Source organism: Balaenoptera borealis, assembly GCF_965194805.1.
Source record: "Balaenoptera borealis genome assembly, chromosome: 10".
Taxonomy (NCBI): domain Eukaryota; kingdom Metazoa; phylum Chordata; class Mammalia; order Artiodactyla; family Balaenopteridae; genus Balaenoptera; species Balaenoptera borealis.
This window is the reverse complement of record NC_138874.1, coordinates 98,696,976-98,718,773: the sequence shown is the minus strand read 5'-3', so window position 1 is coordinate 98,718,773 and position 21,798 is coordinate 98,696,976. Positions and strand designations below refer to the sequence as shown.

General features: G+C 39.0%; 1 long non-coding RNA gene across 1 annotated transcript in view; it reads right to left on the bottom strand.

Moving 5' to 3' along the window:
• The window catches only part of LOC309636199, an 81,899-nt gene that overhangs the window by 33,577 nt on the left and 26,524 nt on the right, over nt 1-21,798 (bottom strand). The window contains exons 1-2 of the long non-coding RNA XR_014249294.1: nt 10,571-21,798; nt 7,585-7,619 (exon numbers count right to left, since the gene is read on the bottom strand). The exon at nt 10,571-21,798 is cut by the window's right edge and continues 26,524 nt beyond it. This is a non-coding gene — a long non-coding RNA (uncharacterized lncRNA). The remainder of the gene's footprint in view (nt 1-7,584; nt 7,620-10,570) is intronic.

Below are 21,798 nucleotides of genomic sequence, written 5' to 3'. Positions count from 1 at the left end.
GTCAGGAAAAAGAGGGAGACAGTGAGAGAGAGAGAGAGAAAGAGAGAGAGAGAGGGAGAGAGAGAAACAGAGAGAAATAGCAATGAGCAATAAAGAAATGCTATATCCTGGGTTCCTTCATAGTTTTGTTTGCCAGACCTAGTCTATTTCTGGGGACTGGCTATACTCTGGGTCAGCAAGGTGGGTTAAATGAAGCTGGCCAGAGGGAACCACAGCCTGTTAAGTCCACTATTTTTCTAGTTCTTTTCAAGTCCATCTCACCTTTCTATGACCACTGCGTTGGTGGGTCTTAGCATGGTTCTTTATTCTTAATAAAACACCTCATCATCTCCAGCCTTCAGATCATAATCCCATCCCCCAATGAAAGATGTTCCTCACAGGTCAACTGACAGGTTAAGGCATGGATAGCCACATTCGAGAGAACAAAACTGGACCATTATCTTACACCATGCACAAGAATCAACTCAAAATGTATTAAAGACTTGAACATAAGATCTGAAACCATAAAAATCCTAGAAGAAAACACAAGCAGTAAGCTCCTTGACGTCAGTCTTGGTGATGATTTTTTGGATTTGACACCAAAAGCAAATGCAACAAAAGCAAAAATAAACAAGTGGGATTACATCAAACAAAAAGGATTTGCACAGCAAATTTTTGAAACCATCAACACAATGAAAAGGCAATTTACCAAATGGAAGGAAATATTTGCAAATCATATATCTGATAAGGGGTTAATATCCAAAATATATAAAGAGCTCACACAACTCTATAGCAAAACCCCCAAATGATCCAATTATAAAACAGGCAGAAGATCTGAATAGACATTTTCCCAAAGAAGACATAAAGATGGTCAACAGGTACATGAAAAGGGGCTCAAAATCATGAATCATCAGGGATACGCAAATCAAAACCACAGTAAGATATCACTTCATACCTGTTAGAATGGCTACTATCCGAAAGACAAGTGATAACAAGTGTTAATGAGGTTGTGGAGAAAAGGGAAACTTTATGCACTACTGGTGGGAATGTAAATTGTTGCAGCCACTATGGAAAACAGTACGGAAAGTCCTCAAAAAATTAAAAATAGAACTATCATATGATCCAGCAATTCCACTTTTGGGTATTTATTCAAAGGAAATGAAGACATTAACTCAAAAATATATATGCCCTGTCCCCACAATGTTCATTGCAGCATTATTTACAATGGCCAAGATGTGGAAGCAACCTAAGTGTTCATCAGTACATTGGTGAATGGGTAAAGAAAAGGTGATTTTATATATATACATAAAATTCAGCCATAATAAAGAATGAAATCTTGCATTTGTGACAATGTGGATGAACCTTGAGGTGATTATGCTAAATAAAATAAGCCAGATAAAGACAAATACCATATAATCTCATTTATATGTGAAATCTAAAAACAAAGCAAAACAAAAAAAATGAACTCATAGATACACAGAACAGATTGGTGGTTACCAGGGGTGGTGGGTGGGTAAAATGGGTGAAAATGGTCAAAAGGTACAAACATCCAGTTATAAAATAAATAAGTCATGGGGATGTAATGTACAGCTTGGTAACTATAGTTAATATTACTGAATTGTATATTTGAAAGTTGTTAAGAGAATAGATCTTAAAAGTTCTCATCACAAGAAAAAAATTGTGGGATTTCCTTGGTGATCCAGTGGTAAAGAATCTGCCTTCCAATGCAGGGGACGGGGGTTTGATCCCTGGTTGGGGGAACTAAGATCCCACATGCCGCAGGGCAACTAAGCCCGCACGCCACAACTACTGAGCTTGGGCGCCTCAACAAGAGAGCTTGTGTGCTGCAAACGACAGAGCCCACGTGCCCTGGAACCTGCACGCCACAACTACAGAGAGAAAACCTGCACTCCACAACTAGAGAGAAGCCCGTGCGCCACAGCAAAAGATCCTGCATGCTGCAATGAAGACCCCATGTGCCACAACTAACACCCAATGCAGCCAAAAAAAAAAAAAGAAAAAATTGTTTATGTGTGGTGATGCATGTTAAGTAGATTTATTGTGGTGATCATTTCACAATATATACAAGTATTGAATCATTATGTTGTACAACTGACACTAATATAATATTATATGTCAATCATATCTCTAAAAACAAACAAACAAGTCAAGGCACGTTACATAGCATCTGATTTGGGTGCCAGCATCTGAGTTGATATTTTCCTCCTAGACTGACATGCCATCACCTTGAACTTTCTCTGCCAAAGTCAAGAGTGGGCATGAGATGGTCAAGTGTTTTTCCTTGGCTACCTTCCATAATCCATTCCACTTTCAGATTATGCCTCTTCTTCCTGACTGAACATTATGACTAATCCTTAAAACAGCATCAAGATAGGTGTTATTATTTCTCTTTTACAGATGGGACTATTGAAGCTCACAGAAGATCATGTAATGGGACAAATACCAAATACTGTATAAGTGTTAGAGTTGGAATTTTAACCTTAGATAGTCTGGCTCAGTTTAAAGCTCAGTCACTCTTGGGTCATTTGCTTCCTTATGCCCAATGAAGGTGAAGATGGGTTTACTTCTTCCACACTGGGGAAAACTGCTCCCTCATCTCAGTCCTTGTGATTCCAGATCTATACTCTCACTTATATTTTTGACTGTCAATGGAGTGTGATAAACTGGGGTGGGTTGGCCCAGCCCTGTGATGCTCTGGAGAATGGGTGGTTAGATGCACTGATACAAGAAAGGAAAGGGCAAGAAAGAGGAAGCCAGTACTGCCAAATAGTGCCAAAACAGACCAGAGAATTCATGGAAGAGGCAAGTAACCTCCGGCTTCCCAGACACGTCCCTGACTTTGAGGAGGACTATGACAGGGGGACTTGGAGGAAAACCTCCTCCCAGCTTCCATACTTTCCCATCCCTGGGCTGCAGGTTGATGTTCTGTGGTGTCTCTTCCTTGTCCTTTTCCCTTCAAGTCTGTAGCTGTGAATTCAACCCTGATTTCACTGGACACCTTCTGTCTTGCAAGGAGGTTGAGTTATGCACGCACGTGCTCTAAGTCTCCCTGTTGTCTCGCCTCTCCCTGGCCCATTCATTCCCGTTCCTGATAGCTCTCATTAGCTCCCTCTTCCTTCCTCATTATGGCCAGAAGAAGAAGGAAATTACCGGTTCCAGTCTGTGTCTTTCTCTAAATCACATGCCTCAAAACCCTATAATCTGTGAAGAGAAGAAATCTTGTGATTTCATTGGAGGAAATTTCATCCTAATCGAGAATCTTTCCGAGCAGATCTTTTATTACCCTTTTTAAAGTTTCATCTGGCCAGAAGACTTCCCTGCAGCCGGCCTATCACCTTCTCAGTGCATGGCTCAGACCTCAGCAACTTTTAAGGCCACTGTTTATTCTTCACAAGAGCCATTCACATTCTGTCACCTCCACTGTGTTTACTCCCCTCCAGACTCTTGAACTGGCCCAGGTGGTCCTGGTGTCTATGCCTTTCTCAAGGACCCATTCCAGCCAAACTGAAAGAGCTTTGGTAGCTCCCTCTAAGTCCTCTCCATGTTTCTATGCCTACTGGGGGGCAGAGATGCCCACTGACAGGGACCCCACCATTGTACTCAATCTTTCCCATCCCGGTGATTTCTGAAAAAGCTTAACAAAGTCTATGAGAGTATTCTCAACTCAGTCCAGACTACAATAAAAAAGTCCTAGCCACAATAAAGAGTTTTACTAGAAATCTTATTTATGTTTTTATGGTTTCTGAAACTCTTCTTTAATTACTGCCTACACAGAGCTCAAGATCTGTCAGGAATGATAAAGAATCATTCTCATTATTACCTTAAATTTACTTCCCTTCCATCCAATACATTAACCTTTATTGCTATAAGTTATGGCTGTCAGGAGCCAGAGCTAAAGAATAAACTTTACTTTCATTTAAGATGTGAAGGCAGGCAAGTCACGGCTTTCTGGATGAGAGCAGGATGAGGAATGGAGAGTGTGTCATTTGGTGGATACATAAAAAATGCATTATATTCCTCTTAGAAGATAATTATCTAGGAGTCATTTGCCTAGTTCAGTTAGAAGTTACTTTCTGAGGTGGGAAATGAGGGGAGAGAAAAGAGATAAGAGAGAAAGATGGATTGGTTGACAGATGGACTAATTAAGTGATGAAGATACAGAAGAAATGAGAGGGTTATAGACCAGGAAGACAGCAGCTCTCTCGAAAGCAGCAGGATGTGAAATGTCGCCTAAAAAAGAAATCATAAAACAGATGGTTCAAGTTAAATAAATGATGTTTGGTTCTTGAAAAGTGCATTTCTTCCTACTTTCTAACACACTCAAATGTGTCTAAATAAGAAAAAAATGGAACAACACTTATTTTGGATGCTTAATAATAAATATTAGTCTTTTACTGCTTTATCTTTGGTTCAGAGATTTCAAAGTCCTTTTCTCAGCTTTGTTAGAACTTCGCAAGTTCTCCTTTATGGGGGTAAAGGCATAACTTTTTGTATTGATTGGACAGTGGAAAATCGTAGGAGTTGTCCCTCAAAAACTGATGCAGGAACAAGGGACTACTTCCCAGCAATTTCTCCAGTCCCTCTGCTGCAGGACCCCTGCCCATGACTTGTCGTTCCACATCTTATTCCATCCATTCTTCCATTCTGTGTTAATCAGGATTGTGTTGGTTATAAGTATAAAGAAACCTAAGTCAAACTAATTTAATCAAAGCAAGCAAGCAAGCAAACAAAACTGGGAAGCCCAACTACTGCGTTCAGGTCAGTTTCCGTCCAGGCATTCTAACAACACCATTAGGACTGTCATCTCTGACCACTGATATATGAGCCTTGCTTAGGTTATTCTCTGCTGTGCTCTGTCTCCTGCCAGTGGCAAGCTGATCTCCAGAGCTACGGCCCTAAATGGTCCTTAGAACTCACGATCCCCCAGAAAGAAGGCCCATGTTAGTCTCTAGGAAGAATTCTGTTTGGCTAACTGGCGTATATTCTCACTCATTTCTCAGGTATGAATGGTGAGCCCCTTGACTGGTTACTGTACATGAATCACATGGAGAGTTGGACAAAGATTTCCATTAGGAAGAAATAGACCAAAAATATAATAGATGCCAACTACACATTCAATTCTGTACAAAGTTTCCACAGATTCAGACACTTTGGTTTTCATCTTATCTTCCTAACATCCATGTTGGATAGAAAGCGCTAATTGGAAAATTTGCAATGTGGATGTTTCTGTTTCCCACATTAAGTTTCTGTTCTTTAGTTGTTCCCCTGATGAAAGCCCACCCCTCAGCTTGCCTCTATCCTTCCTGATGCCCTCTCACTGCTCTCTTCTTAACCTTCCACAACAGTTTACATCACCCAGCCTGATGCTTAATAGTAGCCATCCTTGTGGTCTTTTCTGAAATTTCATTTGTGTTAGTCTCAGTTTCCCAACCAGACTGTAAAGAACCATAAGGAACACATCTGGGTTTATGTACTGCCCATCCTACCTCACCTGGCACACAGTGCATACCCAATACTAGGACTGAATATTCAGAATTATATACATTTTGTGTCTATTGTCTAGTTTAGTCATTTGTAAAATGAAGATGACAATGTCAACCACATAGGGCTCATAAGAAGAATAAGATGGTATCTTTGAGATGCTTACCACATAGTAAGTATCCAATAATGTATCTATTATTTACCCACATATGTATGCAATAAATAATGGATATACATGCATATATACATATGTATGTATAATTTAGATGATAAATTTCCTGAGGACAGAGCCCGTGTTTCTTCTTTTTTCTTTCTTGTTATGCCAGAGGTAGCATAGCACAGACACTCAACATGAGTCTGTGACCATCTGATTCTAACACTCAGATTCTTATTTTGTCATCTCCCAATGATGTCATGTTAATGAAAACAATTGATGCCATCAATGTACCCTTTCAGAATTTCCTTCTTGTCATAGGGAAACATCTGAAAGCACAAAACACAAACATATGCAAATAGCTGAGCACATGTGGATTCTTCACAGAAATCCTCCATATGCTTCTGGTCTATGAAGTCTTTGTAAACTAGCACAAAGGGTTGGAGTGGGAAAAGGGAGTGGTGGGGAGTCCAGTATCCTCTGGCAACTCTCTGGTGAATAATTCTCCCCTCTTCCCTCTGGGTGGTGCTTGGAAAAATGACCATCTCCAGTTTTGTTAAAGAAATACAACAAAAGCTAATACATCTCATTTCATTTTTAGTTTTCAAACTAAGGACATCAGCACATTTGTAATTAGGCTTTTAGTTATGCATAACTCTGGTTATGTATTTTCATGCTTTTATGAGTCACTGGGGCATTCATAGTCTGGCAAATCCATAAGAATTAAATTTAACAAAATAAAAACATTTATAGCATAGACAAGGAGGGCAGAGCCAGTAGCTTCTTAATGAAAAAGATTTAAAACAAACGAGCATCCAAAGGAAACAGTAGGATTGAAATTGAAGACTGAAACCTTGGAATGGGAATGTTATTGCTCACAGGCCTCTGGGCATATTCTCCTGGGGTGAGGGTGAGAGATCCTGGTTTGCTTTTAATGAGAACTGAAGATGTATATGGATGGCAGCACAAGTCAGAGAATAGAAAACCAAGCTCCTGTAGGACCTTTGGATCTCTGAAAGGGCCTTGAAAAACTCCAAACAATTTATTTCTCTTTTGTTGCCCATATGGGAGTGACTATAGCACCATGGTAAAGATCATTCATTGGCTTTGAATCAGACAGACCTGAGGTTGACACCTGGTTCTATCATCTCTTAGCTTCTAAGAGTCAGTTTTCCCATCTACACAAATCCAGGTAATAGTAATATTCTCACACTGACTTCTCTGACTCATAGATGAGAGTGTATGATCAGCATTCTGCAGCATGTCTGGCACTGAGTTAGCACTCAATATGCTGGTGATGATGATAATACCAAATATTGCACCTGCAATATGGCCCGCCCCTCAGATATATTTTTGGGAAAAGTACATTTCATAGGTGCTCTAAAATCTGGAAAACAAACTCTATAATGGACGCTAAAACCAGCTAACCAACCAACCAACAAACCACAACTCATAAGGAACTGTATGTAGGCATGGAATCCTATGATTAACCATTAGAATTTAATTTTTAAGGTGTGACACTGGGCCACAGAACTAGAATGCAGCAAAGTCTAGATTAGTTCTCACAACTCTATACCCCTAGTTCAGCTGTCTTGGAATAGCATAACTCCATAACTGTTTACTTCCCCCCAAAACACTGCTACAGACCCACTGAGAGACCTTCTTAACAGAGTTGTCCCCCTAAGAACACAAGTAGAGCCAGTCCCGACAGAAATAGCTGATAGGAAAAGAGACCAGCTATACACAAACAGGCGATGGCCTGTCCAGCAGGCTCTCTGTCCTGTATAAACAGCGAGGACCTCTTAGCTTCACACTCCCTGTAAAGCTATAGGCCCCACAGTTTTATTTCTAAGTTGTTTCTGAACCAGGCAAGATATTTTATGGGCTACTAAATACTTTATACATCAAAGTTTATAAGAAAATTTCAGTATACCATTTAAAAAACTCACCTTCTCAAGGGAAAGCTCCTCTCTACTGAAGAATACTAGATAAAAGAAATAGAAGAAATTATGAAATTAGAAAATCACCATCTTGCAATTATCAATATAATAATTATTCAGCCAAGAATCACCAAATGCTGCCAAAACAATTACGTGGAAGTATACTGGGAAACAGGAGTTCACATAATCTCAGTGTACCAGCTCGCAGATTACTTATCAATTTCAAAGGGAGAAATTCTTACAATAAAGAGTTCTGGCCAATATGAATTTAAATAAGCGATCAAACTTGACATCACCTAATAGTGAAATAAATTGACATTATGTATTTTTTTTTTTTTTTTGAGTAGACGTCATATAACTCTTGATGTGATGTCAATGCTATGAAAGACAAAAAAAGATGGGGGAATTCTAGATTAAAAAGATAAAGAATGATGACTAAATTCTTTTTAGATAGTTTGTTATTAGCGTGTGGTAACATAAGTGATTTTTATATGTTGATTTTGTATCCTGCAACTTTACAGAATTTGTTTATTAGTTGTAACAATACCAGTTTTTTGGTGGAGTCTTAGGAGTTTTTAATATGTAAGATCATATCATCTGCAAACAGAAACAGTTTTCTTCTTCCTCTCTGATTTGTATGCTTTTTCTTCCCTCCCTCCCTCCTTTTTTTTTTTTTTCCCCCTAATTGCTGTGGCTAGAACTTCCAGTACGATGTTGAATAAAAGTGGTGAGAGTGGACATCCTTGTCTTGTGATTTTAGAGGAAAAGCTTTTAGCTTTTCACTGTTGAACTTGATGTTAGCTGTGGGCTTGTCCTATACGGCCTTTATTATGTTGAGGTACATTCCCTCTATACCCAGTTTGTTGAGATTTTTATCATGAAAGGATTTTGTATTTTGTCAAATGCTCTTACTGTATCTATTGAAATGATCATAAGATTTTTACCTTCACTCTCTTAATGTGGTGTATCACATTTATTGATTTGCAGATGTTGAATCATTCTTGTACCGCAGGGATAAATCTCACTTGATCATGGTGTATGATATCTTTAAAGTGCTGTGGAATATAGTTTGCTATTTTCTGTTGAGATATTTTGCACTAATGTTCGTTAGGGTTTTGTCCTGTAATTTTCTTTTCTCATAATGTCCTTGTCTAACTTTGGTATGAGGGTAATGGTGGCCTTGTAAAAAGAGTTTTAAAATGTCACCTCTTTGTTAATTTTTTGGAAAAGTTTGAATAGGTTTGGTGTGAATTTTTCCTTAAACGTTTGGTAGATTTACCCATGAAACCATTTGCTCCTGGACTTTCCTTTATTGTGAGGTTTTTGATGACTAATTCAGTGTCTTTACTTATTATTGGTCTGTTCAGTTTTTCTATTTCTTCATGATTCAGTTTTGGTAGGGTGTATGCTTCTAAAAATGTATTTATTTCTTCTAAGTTTTCAAGTTTGTTAGTGTATAATTGTTCATAGTAGTGTTTCACGAACCTTTTCATAACTAGGGTACTAGTTGTAGTGTCTTCTATTTCATTTCTGATTTTGAGTCTTATCACTTTTATTCTAGGTCTACTTAAAGGCTTGTCAATTTTGTTTATCTTTTCAAAAATCAGCTCTTAGTTTTGTTGATTATTTCTATTTTTTCTGACCTCTATTTAATTTATTTCTGCTCTGATCTTTTTATTTCCTTCATTCTGCTAATTTTGGGCTTAGTTTGTTGTTACATTTATAGTTCCTTATGTGTATAGTTAGGTTGTTTGAGATCTTTCTTTTTTCCTAATGTAGTCATTTATTGCTATAAACTTCCCTTTTAGAATTGCTCTTGCTGTATCCCTTAAGATTTGGTATGCTGTGTTTCCATTTTCATTTGTCTCAAGATATTTTTTGTTTTCCCTTTTAATTTCTCTTTGACCCAATGTTTGTCCAAGAGTATGTTGTTTAATTTCCACATTTTTTGGTGAATTTTCCAGCTTTTCTTCTTTTCTTGACTTCTAGTTTCATACCATTGTGGTCAGAAAAGATACATAATAGAACTTCAATATTCTTGAATTTGTTGAAACTTGTTTTATGGCCTAATATATGATTTATTCTGGAGAATGATCCATGTGTACTTGGGAAGACTGAATATTCTGCTGCAGTTGGATGGAATATTCTGTATAGGTTTTTTATGTCTATTTTGGTCTAGAGTGTTATTCAGGTCATTTGAGAAAGCAGAAAGGAGATGAGCCTTATCCTAGGTCAAAGAATAATTGTTCTTGTGTACTTTTATATGGTAAGTAATGCAATTTGCAGAATTAACATGTAAGGTTTAAATTATTCCCAATGGATTGTATCTTTTTTGAGGCATCGATTTGAATACAAAATGTCACATATTGATACGAGAGTTACTAAGCTAATGAGTAAGGCTAGCCTACTTCTCAACATCCACATTACAACAAATGACCATACTGCCCAGTGAGCATGGGCAGCTTTGTTCTTCCAGCATTTATAGATTTCAAATGATTACAGAATGAGAGTCAGAGATTGTGGTGATGATGAACTGACAAGGAACTGACAATGTCTCCCTGGAATCTTGTGTTCAGAGGGATTCTGAGCTCATACCTATAGAAGAATTCCGTGACTAATTAATGGGTAATTGAAAACATCAGCACACATGCCTCAAAAATACTTAACACAGTAGGAGGGAGATTTTCTTAACCCTTAAATAAAGGCTGCATTAAGGGGATTTGGGGGAATGTGATCCCAGGGTGCAACTGTGAGGGCAAAGACAGTGAACAGGGAATGAAGGAAAAGCAACACAAGAGTGCACTATTGAGTTGGCTATTGCTACTGGTGACTAGCACTTTACTCCAGGGTACCTTCTGGGGAGCCTTACAAAATGTATCGCACAATTATTTGCCTAGGGAATAAAAGAAGGAAATATTTATGCAAAGTTTCCCTCCCTTGTCAGTCAAGGGAGACTCCACAGACATTAACTCCTCTGCATTTCCAAATTGCATACCTGAGTGCTGAGTGGGTCCTGGAGATATCAGTGGCCAGCTTCAGAGGAGCCCCAGGGTGGGAGGCAAGAGCAGGTCTTGAGGTGAAGCGATGTCAGGCTGTCCCTGTGCAAAGCTGATCAAAGTCACCACAGCAGTGACTAGAAGCAGAGGTGGGACTAGAGGGAGATGAAATCACGCTTAAAAGGTGTGACCAATACAGTTACTATTTTTTTTTGGCCGCTCCACACGGCTTGCGGGATCTTACTTCCTAGACCAGGGATTGAACCCAAGCCCTCGGCAGTGAAAGCACAGAGTCCTAACCACTGGACAGCCAGGGAATTCCCCAATACAGTTACTCTATGTCCACTCTGTTGGGTCTTATTCTTAAAATGGCATATGCTTAGTGGTTGAACAAAACTCCATAGAATCTCACCCATTTAAGGGAGGACACATTCAGGCTATGATCTTCTCAGAAACCATATTGCCTGGACCCACATCTAACCAGTTACTTCAGATGTAAATTTGTTTGCTAAACACAGTGAATCATGCTGCCCTGCCTTTGAACACAGCTGCTATAGAGGCAACAATTTCAATGAAAAAAATTATAGTGCAATATACTAATAAAAGGAGGAATTCTCATCATTCACCATACAATATTAGCCTGACCCATATTAAGTATTATTTCTGTGAAGATTAATACTTCTCACAAACTTTTGAGAAATACACTAACACTAATGAAGCATAAAATTGATAAGCATTAAGAAATTTAGGTGCTCCACAGTGGAGTACCTCTTTTTGTCCATGTACTGTGAGGAGCTTGCAAAGTTTTAGACTTTTTTTTTTATTTTGAGAGACATCAATTTTTTTCTTTGATAGTAATAATAATTTACACTTGTATCATTAGAATGTTTTAAAACTTTTATTAATCAACACATCATAAAGCATAAAGTGATTTCTGTATCCATTTCAATCATTCATTGCAGCTTGCTTTGGAAAGGAAAACAGCTGTTTTCTGCTAACTATAAATTTAACTTAAGGTTAGGAGATCCATGAGCCATGGTGATTATAGGGGCAAGATTTAGAGATAGATGGAGCTGGTAAGGTTGCCATCTCTTCCTTAACATGATTAAGATTATGGCCGCAAGCAGCAGAACACATATGAATACATCAGGGATTTTGACATCATGGCATAATGGACGTCTGATGCTGGAAACCTGCTGTGCTGCCTCCAGGGCACAGGCAGTGGGTGTCCTCATCAAATATGCGGGAGGCCTCTAAAGGCAGTCACTTCAACACTTGCCCTTCCCAGTGGTGCACAGACATTGGCCAAGCAGGTGGGCCAGGCTGAACAATAGAGCTTAAGACAAAGCTGATGAAGTTTCAGCCATTTTTCTTTATGAGCCTCACCCAGGTTCTCAGTTCATTAGTCTCCTTAATAATTAATTCAGAATGTTCTATCTTTCCTCCACACAGAATTGATGGATTCATATTCTAAGTGTGCCAGAGAGAGGAAAGAGACAACATCTACAATATCATAGCACTGAGTTGGTCAGATGCTGATTGAGGTGGGCTGTAATGGAACATCATCTGAGATGATTTTCCAAGGGTTGCACAGTATGGAGGAGAGAGAATACTATGGAGAAAGGGACGCTGATGAGCTGGTCAACTAACCAGAATTAAAAATAGCTCAGGAGAAGGATGCACACATTGTGCATCAAGAAGAAAACTGAGCTTTAAGCCCCTATCGCCACTCGGCAATTTTGGGAATGGTGGCTCCAGCTGTCCTGTGAAATGGAGTGAGTGCTAGTGCTAAGGACCCAGGACTGAAAACTTGGGGAAAAGAAGTGGAGCAAAAGAATCAAAGGGATAAAACTAATCTGACAGGAATGGAAAACATGCACTATTCTCATCTTCCACTCATAGCAGACATCACTAATCTCTTATGATTCCTTCCCTGATGAGCAGTGAGATATCCTAAAACTCTCATTAACCCACACTTTTAGGTAGTTGAATCATCCCATTTTTTTTTTGAAGAAATCAGTGTGTCATCCTTGATCTATGACCATGTCTAGTGTTATTCTAAACATCTCAAATATCCAAGTCTATGAGAAGAACAGATAGTTTGCGTAAACTACCAAGAATGTTTCTCTTTCTTCATAACTGTAACTTAAATTACTTATTTATCATGTTCTATCTTGTGCTTTTCCTTTTCATGTAATAATACTACTACCTTAGATGTATATGGTTTTTATTATTTACAAAATACTCTCCAATGTTAATTTGTCTGATTCTAAAGCAATTATCAACATAAGGTAGGCAAGGCAAGCACTATTATTTCCACTCTAAGATTAAGAATACCAAAAACAAAACGTAGGGCTCAGAGAAGGAAAGTGGTTTCTTAATTTCATATATTTAGGAGCTGAAGGGGCTAAGATGAGAGTTCAGATCTTCAGCCAGAGTGCTTGCCATTTGTCTATTATATACATAGAGGAATCTGTCCATGATTAATTTTAAGAAGGTCAATTGTTAAAATAAATGTTTGGAAACCATGAGAGTAAATTGTACCCAACGTCCTTTGATGACTGGCATTCAGAGCTTCTGTGGCCAAGGCTAGAGAGAGACATGCCAGTTTTGCTGAGGTCTTGAGCATGCTCTATTTGGAGTTGAAAGCTGTCCTATCCTGTCCTGCAATTTTACCCCTAAAATTAACAATATCTCCCAAGTACAATATCAGAAGCAATGTGGATATTACACAATAATGTATCATTATTTTATGATCCGCCAGGCATTTGTTCTATGTGCTGACACAAGAGCATTTGATCACTCTCTTAGGTGTCTTATGGGGAATGGCTATAAATGATAATATGCATCCGGGGGTTACCTGGCCTTGCTATAACCGTGGGAACAAGTTTCATGAAATCATGGCCTGTGAGCAAGCATTTTGTATCACTGAAAGGCACCACATTGCTGATGGTCACACTGCTGGGTCTTAGTCCAGGAAGAAACTGCGGTTAAAATTTATAAGTTGCGTTTCGTGTTTGGTAATTGCAATCATTGTTGCTTTTGTTGTGGTCATCCATTTACAATGCTTGGTGTCAGTCTATTTATCTCTTGTAAAAATAAAATACAGTGTGTGTGTGTGAAAAAAAAAAAAAGAAATCCACTAAGCAGCTGAATATGTGACACAAGAGGAAACAAAAGTTGGGAAATGAGATTTCATGACGGTCACAATGAACAGGCTTTGTGTTTTGCCTCTGCTATTATTACTAACCTTTCAGCCTTGGGAAAGTTACTTAACACTAAGCCTCAGTTTCCTCATCCACAAAAATGGGATATTAATAACTCATCATATTGTTGTAGAAGTCCACTTTAAAATATTTTGATTATATGTTGGTAAAGCATTTAGCCCAGTGCCTGTCACACAATAAGCCCTAAATGAGTGGTAACTGTTACTGTTTTTATTAATATAAGGTGATAGGAACCAGAATTCACCTTTTCTAGTTTTTATGAAATCATATCTTGGGAGTGCATTTTCTGCACAAAGTACTTGGGTTTTCTCAGTCTTGTTATGGCAGGAATGCTGAGAAACGGGTGGAGGTAGACAAAAGGTAGGAGGTGACACTGTTAAATGACATCTGGTCCACATGCTGGAGGTCAGATGGTTTCACAAAGCCACCTAAACACTGTTAACCAGAAGCAAACAAACCTGCGAACACTGATACAGGTCCCTATTGCCTGTGTGACTTGGATGTGTTTCTAACCTCATTTCCTCATCTGTAAAAGGAGCCCATTGGATGAAAAGCGTTGGGTACCTGGCAGCTCTAAAATAACCAGTATGTTCTTATTCTAGTCAGGTTTCTATTTCCGTAGTTTTTCGTGTTCTTTATTCATGGAGCACTAGCTCTGTTACACATCAGAGATAACAAAGATAGTACTTCCCTGCCCCCACCCAGACCACTGTTTGCAGTTCAGGGTTACCCAGAAAAGGCAGGAGTTGGGGTGGGGAGGGAGCTGTCAAAGATACCTACTGTGCAGGTTACTTTGATAAATGATCCTTTAATTAGCTCCTAGAATGGTTTACAACAGCCTGTGTTAAAAATTAGTTATTCATTTGTCAACATTTCTGGAGGAAGCCTGATAATCCGGTTACCAGGAATTCTACGTCCTCTTAGAAACAATGTTTCTCAAATTCTTCCTTCCATAGCAAATAAATTACTAAATTTCTAAATGTTTTAAACAGATTTAACTTTCCAAGTTTCCAGGAAATTGGGGGAGTGTGCCCACACACAGCAGCAGGTACATGATGCAGTCTTTTAAAGAATGCTTCATTGACTACTACGGAAGTGGATATAAACAAGGAAAGGGAAACAAGTGGACAGCAGAAAGGGAAGCAAGAGATTGGACAGAACACTAAGAAACTACTGACCTGCTCCCCAGTGAGGGATCCTGACTGGAAAAGAACCAAACCAACAAGGAGAGAGTGGAGAAGGGGTAAGATTAAAAAATATAAAAGAGGGCTTACACTGATAGCATCTGCATCAGGACAAATAGAGAAAAAGGTTTGCTGCAGCCATCAGTTAGGCCTTCAAAACGCACAGATAGTCCTGGTCACTGGTCCCTGAGCTGGAAACCATCACTCGAAACTCCCTGCTGCATCTGTGGTCTGACCAGTGTAAAAAAATACCTCCACAAACTATTGTAGTTAATGTTGAGAGTTTGAAGCAAACAATATTGCTAGTGATCACTGCTTTAAAATTCTGCACACGTTTATCCGTAGAAACATTTTCTCAAATGAGAATTATGTAATACATTTAAATTTACATAGCCTTTAAATGCTTATATAAGCATTGTAAAATTAATTTTTAATTTGACATTGCAGAGATTGTATAAGAAAATTTGGTAAGCCCTAAAAAAGAAAATAAATATTCTTTGAAATGGTTAAAAAAAAAAAAAAAAAAAGAGTCATGTACCACAATGTTCACTGCAGCACTATTTACAATAGTCAGGACATGGAAGCAACCTAAGTGTCCATCGACAGATGAATGGATAAAGAAGATGTGGTACATATATACACTGGAATATTACTCAGCCATAATAAGAAATGAAATTGAGTTATTTGTAGTGAGGTGGATGGACCTAGAGTCTGTCATACAGAGTGAAGTAAGTCAGAAAGAGAAGAACAAATACTGTATGCTAACACATATATATGGAATCTAAAAAAAAAAAAAAGGTTCTGCAGAACCTAGGGGCAAGACAGGAATAAAGACACAGATGTAGAGAATGGACGTGAGGACATGGGGAGGGGCAATGGTAAGCTGGGACAAAGTGAGAGAGTGCCACTGACATATATACACTACCAAGTGTAAAATAGTTAGTGGGAAGCAGCTACATAGCACAGGGAGATCAGCTCAGTGCTTTGTGACTACCTAGAGGGTTGGGATATGGAGGGTCGGAGGGAGGCGCAAAGGGAGGGGATACGGGGTTATATGTATACATATAGCTGATTCACTCTGTTATACAGCAGAAACTAACACAACAATGTAAAACAATTATACTCCTATAAAGATATTAAAAAAAAAACAATTTATAAGTTGCAGTCTGTCCTCAGAGTCACAGTTTACTCCTCAAATTGTTTGTTTAAATTTCTTGGCAGATGAAAACAACATGAAAAGTTTTTCTTACAAGAGGCAAAATATTCCAGGAGAAAAAAAAATCTTAAAATTTAATGGAGGAGGGGCTAAGGGAAATAGTGCGGTGAGTCCTTCTGGGATGATAAACGTGGGTTCCCTTAGTTTGTCATGGCAGAAACAGAGTCATGCTGAGACGGGTCTTTGCTTATCAAAGCTTCCTGAGACTTGATTATTCAACAAGTATTTACTGAGCACCTGCCTTGTGCCTGGCTTTGTGCTAGACACTTTGTACAAATGATCTGGAGATCTTCACAACCACACTATGATACAGTCACTTTGGGTGGCTCAGATTAGTCTTTCCACAAGACAATCGCTTTGAGACATCACAAACATTTTTCCTTGTTTATTAATTTATTTATAGAATACCACTCTCTCTCCAAAATGCAAAATAAATCTGAAGTCAGTATAATACTGTGAAAAGAGTTCACACAGGACACACTGTCTGCCCCTAGGGCTGCTGACTATCTCTTGCTGGTACAAGAAGTCATCATCCACCAACGCTGAGACTACTGCCTATTTCTACTGCTCTCTAAGAGCTTCTGCTCATATGCTTCTGTTCTGTCCTTCAACAGTGAACTTAGCTTATGGTGTTCTTTTTTTTTTCAATTTTTTCCTACTACCTGCAGATTTTCAACTAAATGAGGCATGTGGGACTCTCAACTGACCCATCTGAAAATGGTTTTGTGTGATCTGAGACCATTTCATCATTGATTTGTCTATTCAGCCATGCATTTGACAACAGATGGCTAACTGAGCACCTATACCCGTGGAGTGTGGGGTGGGCAGCAGAGATAAGGCACTGAGAGAGGCACAGCCTTGACCTTAAAGACCTCGTAGTCTAGAGGGGGAGACAGATAAACAAATGGGCAATTACTATATAATATGGTAAGAGCTTCAATGGGATAAATGTGGGGTTCTTTGCAAGTGCCTTATCAGGACTTAGGGGGATGCTCCAGGGAGGTCATCCAACCGTAGTTTTTCCAAACACTCTATACTGCACTTAATATGTGCCAGGAAGCCTGTATCAGAAACTCTTGGAATTTTATTTATTTATTTATTTATTTATTTATTTTTATATTTATTTTTGGCTGTGTTGGGTCTTCGTTTCTGTGCGAGGGCTTTCTCTAGTTGCGGCAAGTGGGGGCCACTCTTCATCGCGGTGCGTGGGCCTCTTCACTCTCGCGGCCTCTCTTTGTTGCGGAGCACAGGCTCCAGACGCGCAGGCTCAGTAGTTGTGGCTCACTGGCCTACTTGCTCAGTGGCATGCAGGATCTTCCTAGACCAGGGCTCGAACCCGTGTCCCCTGCATTAGCAGGCAGATTCTCAACCACTGCGCCACCAGGGAAGCCCCTTGGAATTTTTTTTTAAATAGAGATTCCAAGATCTAAATGAATCTCTGGGGTTAGGGCTGAGTAATCTGCATTTTCACAAAGTACTCCAGGTGATTCTTATGCCCAATAAACTGCGAGAACCACCGACTTAGATCAATTGACTAGTTCAATGCTTGTTCCTTCTCCAACATCTATGTAATAACCAGAAACCCATATCAGAAGGTAACGGCAAGAGTGTTGTCATAGAGATAATCTTGACTCAAATGTAAATCATTGACTTTTTGTAAAAGTATTGTTAGTCACAAATTACTTGCAACCCACCTATTAACTGGTCAGCAGATAGGAGGTTGTGTATTCTAGTGGTTAACGTTCAGGCTCTGGGTAGCTTTGGGCAAGTTATCTGTGCCTTAGTTTCCTCATTGGGAAAACAGGATGATGATAAGATTCCTTCTGTATAGGGCTGCTATGAGGACTAAATAAATTTATCTGCATAAAGTATTTAGAAGAGTCCCTGGCATATCCACTCTACACCTAATCTGGACTCAGCCATCATTCTAGATCAGTTCCCATCAGTTTCCATCCCTTTCCTTGCAGATAGCTGCCCTCTTGTCGTCTCTGGGGGTGGGAATACTGAATGGTGAATTTTGTCCTAGAAAAGTACATGAGATGAAAGGAAATAATCTTCATCTGAGGAAGTCTCCTGCAAGCAATTTGTTTCTTGGAGTGTTGTCTCATCTTTGCTTTATACAGTGTAATAGGCAGAATAATGGCCCCCAAAGATGTCCCTGCCCTAATCTCCAGAACATATGAACACTACCTTGCATGGCAAATGGAATTTTTCTAGATGTAATTAAGTAAAGGACCTTGAGATGGGGAGAGTATCCTGGAATATCCAGGTAAACTCAATATAACCACATGAGTCCTTATAAGTGGAGAACCTTTCCAAGCTTAGGTCAGATGGAGATGTAACATTGCTAGCTTTGAAGATGGCAGAAGGGATTTTTGAGCCAAGAAATGAGGGCAGCTTATAGAAGCTGGAAAAGGCAACAAAATGGATCCTTACCTAGAACCTCCAGAAGGGAGTGAAGTCCTGCCAACATGTGGATTTTAGACCTGTGAGATCCATGTCAGAATTCTGATTTACAGAACTGCAAGATAATAAATTTGCATTGTTTAAGCCACTGGGTTTGTGGTAATTTGTTACAGTGGCAAGAGAAAACTAATACCTATAATCTTTAGACATCTGTTTTTTCTTTAGAATAATATGTACCTGATCTTTCAATTTTATCTTTTATATCCAGAAAATAATTCCTTCGCATTTTAGGGGCACAACCCCTAGTTCTTCAAAATGAAGTCACTGAAAGTGATGATTGGCTTTAAATGTAAGAATCTGAAGGTTGATATTTAATTTCAGCAGATCATCCATCCTCCAGGGTGCTGTGTACAAATCAGAATTTCTCCTGCTGTTCTCTACATCACGCCCCTGACTTCTTCGTATTTAATCATATTTATCTCTCTTCCCTTAACTTTTAGAAATTTGTATCTGTGGAATTTTCATCAGGTAATTTCTTGAAGACGCTTGTTCTTGTTAAACTCCCTGCTATTTCATAGATTCTTCTGATAATGTGCCTGGAAATATGGCCTGTGTAATCAGCAATTACATCATATGCCGCACCACTCTAAAACTTCATAAAATTATAGTGCAGTTAAATGAACCTACAATAAATAATGCAAGTAGACTATTTAAAGACCCTGACTAAGAGATTTTTGCATGTATTTTAAAAATATGCCATTACTTTAAACTTTGGTTACATAGTGAAGATAATTTTAAAGCTACGATTAAAAATATATTTAAATTAAAATGTAGTTAAAACGTAGAACAGAATCACTTATAAAAATCTCATCTGGCTCGAAAACCCCAGTGAAAGTAAATGTCTTCTGCAAACTTAGATATGGTTTATGGCATCTGTATTGTGCAGGAGGAACAATAACAAAGTTCGCAGCTCAATGAGAACACCGAAATTGATTTAAGCTTCTTTTCACTGGAGCATACATTTATGACAGCCACCATCAGCAAGAAAGAGCTTAATTTTCTAACTTAGTTAAACATTCACAAAGCTGTCTGCCTTCTCCTCCAAGGAGACTTCCCAGTAGTTTGTATCGACCACAACATGTTTTTCCTTGGGAAAGTTTGAAGCCACTGGAAATTGCTTATCCTGGGGGTAGAAGGGCTGAGGATTATTTGAGGTGAAAGAAAATAAGTCCCGATGAAAATTTTCAGTGAGACGTGGTCGTCAGAAATGTTGATGGGATCTATAAAAGAATGAATTCCATTCTCTGCTTTATTCTTTGGTGCTCTTCTAACCACATCTGGAGTATTAATTTCAGGCCAGCCTTGATGAGGGGCTGAGATGTGTCAAAGTGTACTCAGAAGACAGGACAGGGATATCTCTATAACATCCACGTAAGGAACAGTGGGAGGCATTAGGCTATTTCACCTCGAGAAGAAAGATCTGGTGGAATATGGTGACCGGATTCAAACATCTAAAGGACGGCATGCAGAGAAAGAATTTGACTGACTTCTGTCTTTCTGAAAGGGGTAGATGTGGGGCCAGTGGATAGGAGTTACATTGAGGTTGATCTAAGTTCTTTATGAGGAAGACATTTATCAGAACTCCCTGAAGATGAAGATGATGTGTTCTCCATCCCTAGAGGTGCTCAAGCATAGCCAAGAAACTTATAACCATGTCAGGATCTCTAATTTACTTTGCTCCCCATCATACCCTCTGCCAGATGGAGTGAGATGGGGCATCTACTGCTGCTGAGAAGGAGTTCAGGTCTCTGTCTCCAGAGACTGATACCCAAAAGGTGCATGGGACAATTAGGTGGCTCTAGGCCAGAAATGACAACTCTATGCCACCATGCTCTCCTTCTGCCCATGGAAGATATTCTAAATGATTACAGGGCTCTCTTCTGTTGCATAAGTATAACCTCAGCATCCTTCTCAACACAGTATGCTGCCATTATTAGAACTGGTACACAGATGAAATCTATTTGTCACCCCTGCTTTAGAGCAGACTTGGTGTGCTATTTATTATCCCTTTAGTTCCAAACAGCTCTCCATGCTCTTCTTTGTGATAGTTGTGTTGGGATTCTGTAAGTTATGTTTCTGCTTTGCCAGCTGGCCCACCGTTAGTCCAGATGGACACTGCAAGGCTGGAGGAAGAAGGGACTTTCTCTTTCCTTCATGTTTTCTGTGGCTTCCTGCTGCCTTTCTGTAGTAGCAGCTGAATCTAGTTGGCAGGTTTTCCAACACTCTCAGAAACAGCCTTGCGGTATCTCCCTCAGGAACAATAGCGCCTTCCAGCCCATCCTGCCTCCTCAGAGGTCTGAATTTCAACTGCATAGGCCTCTCCTCCAGCTTTTCCTTTTATTCCAACCCTTTTCCTTTTATTCCCCATCACTAGGGGTGGTAGCTCTTCCTACAATTGCCACTTCTATGATACTTGTCTCTTTCTGCCTTTTTTGTTACCTTCAACTTTATATCTAATTAAAAATTCTTCAATTTCCCTGTTTAAATACCTGATATGATTTTTGTCCCTTGACTGTAGCCTTTTGATACATCTCCTATCAGCACTAGTGTCCATCTTCTGACATTCTCTTCTTCTCTCACTGGTGACCCTGTGATCCTGCTAATTCCTGTCTACATTTTAGCTAATGAATGTCGTTTAGAACTGGGCATCACAGGTGGTTGTGTAAGTTGTGAAAAACTCTAGGGGTTGCCATTTACATTTGTAATCAACACTGATCTACACATTCTGAAAGTTTTCTAGCAGTTGAGGAACAGAAGGCATTTTATTTTATTTTTTTCAGAAGGCATTTTAAAATGTACACTAAGCTAGTGATGTTTTAGCCTGTAATGGAGGGGTCATTGTGTTTAATTTTTGATATGATTATAGACAATTTGAGTAGTCAGGGACTTTTACATCATCCAGCCTCATTTTTTAAAAATTGAAGTATAGTTGATTTACAATATTATATTAGTTTCAGGTGTACAGCATAGTGATTCTAAAAAATAATACAACTGAATATATGTGCAAAACAGAAACAGACTTAAGACAGATATAGAAAACAAACTTGTGGTTACCAAAGGGGGAAGGAAAGGGGGGAGGGACAAATTAGGGGTACAGGATGAACAGATACAAACTAATATGTATAAAATAGATA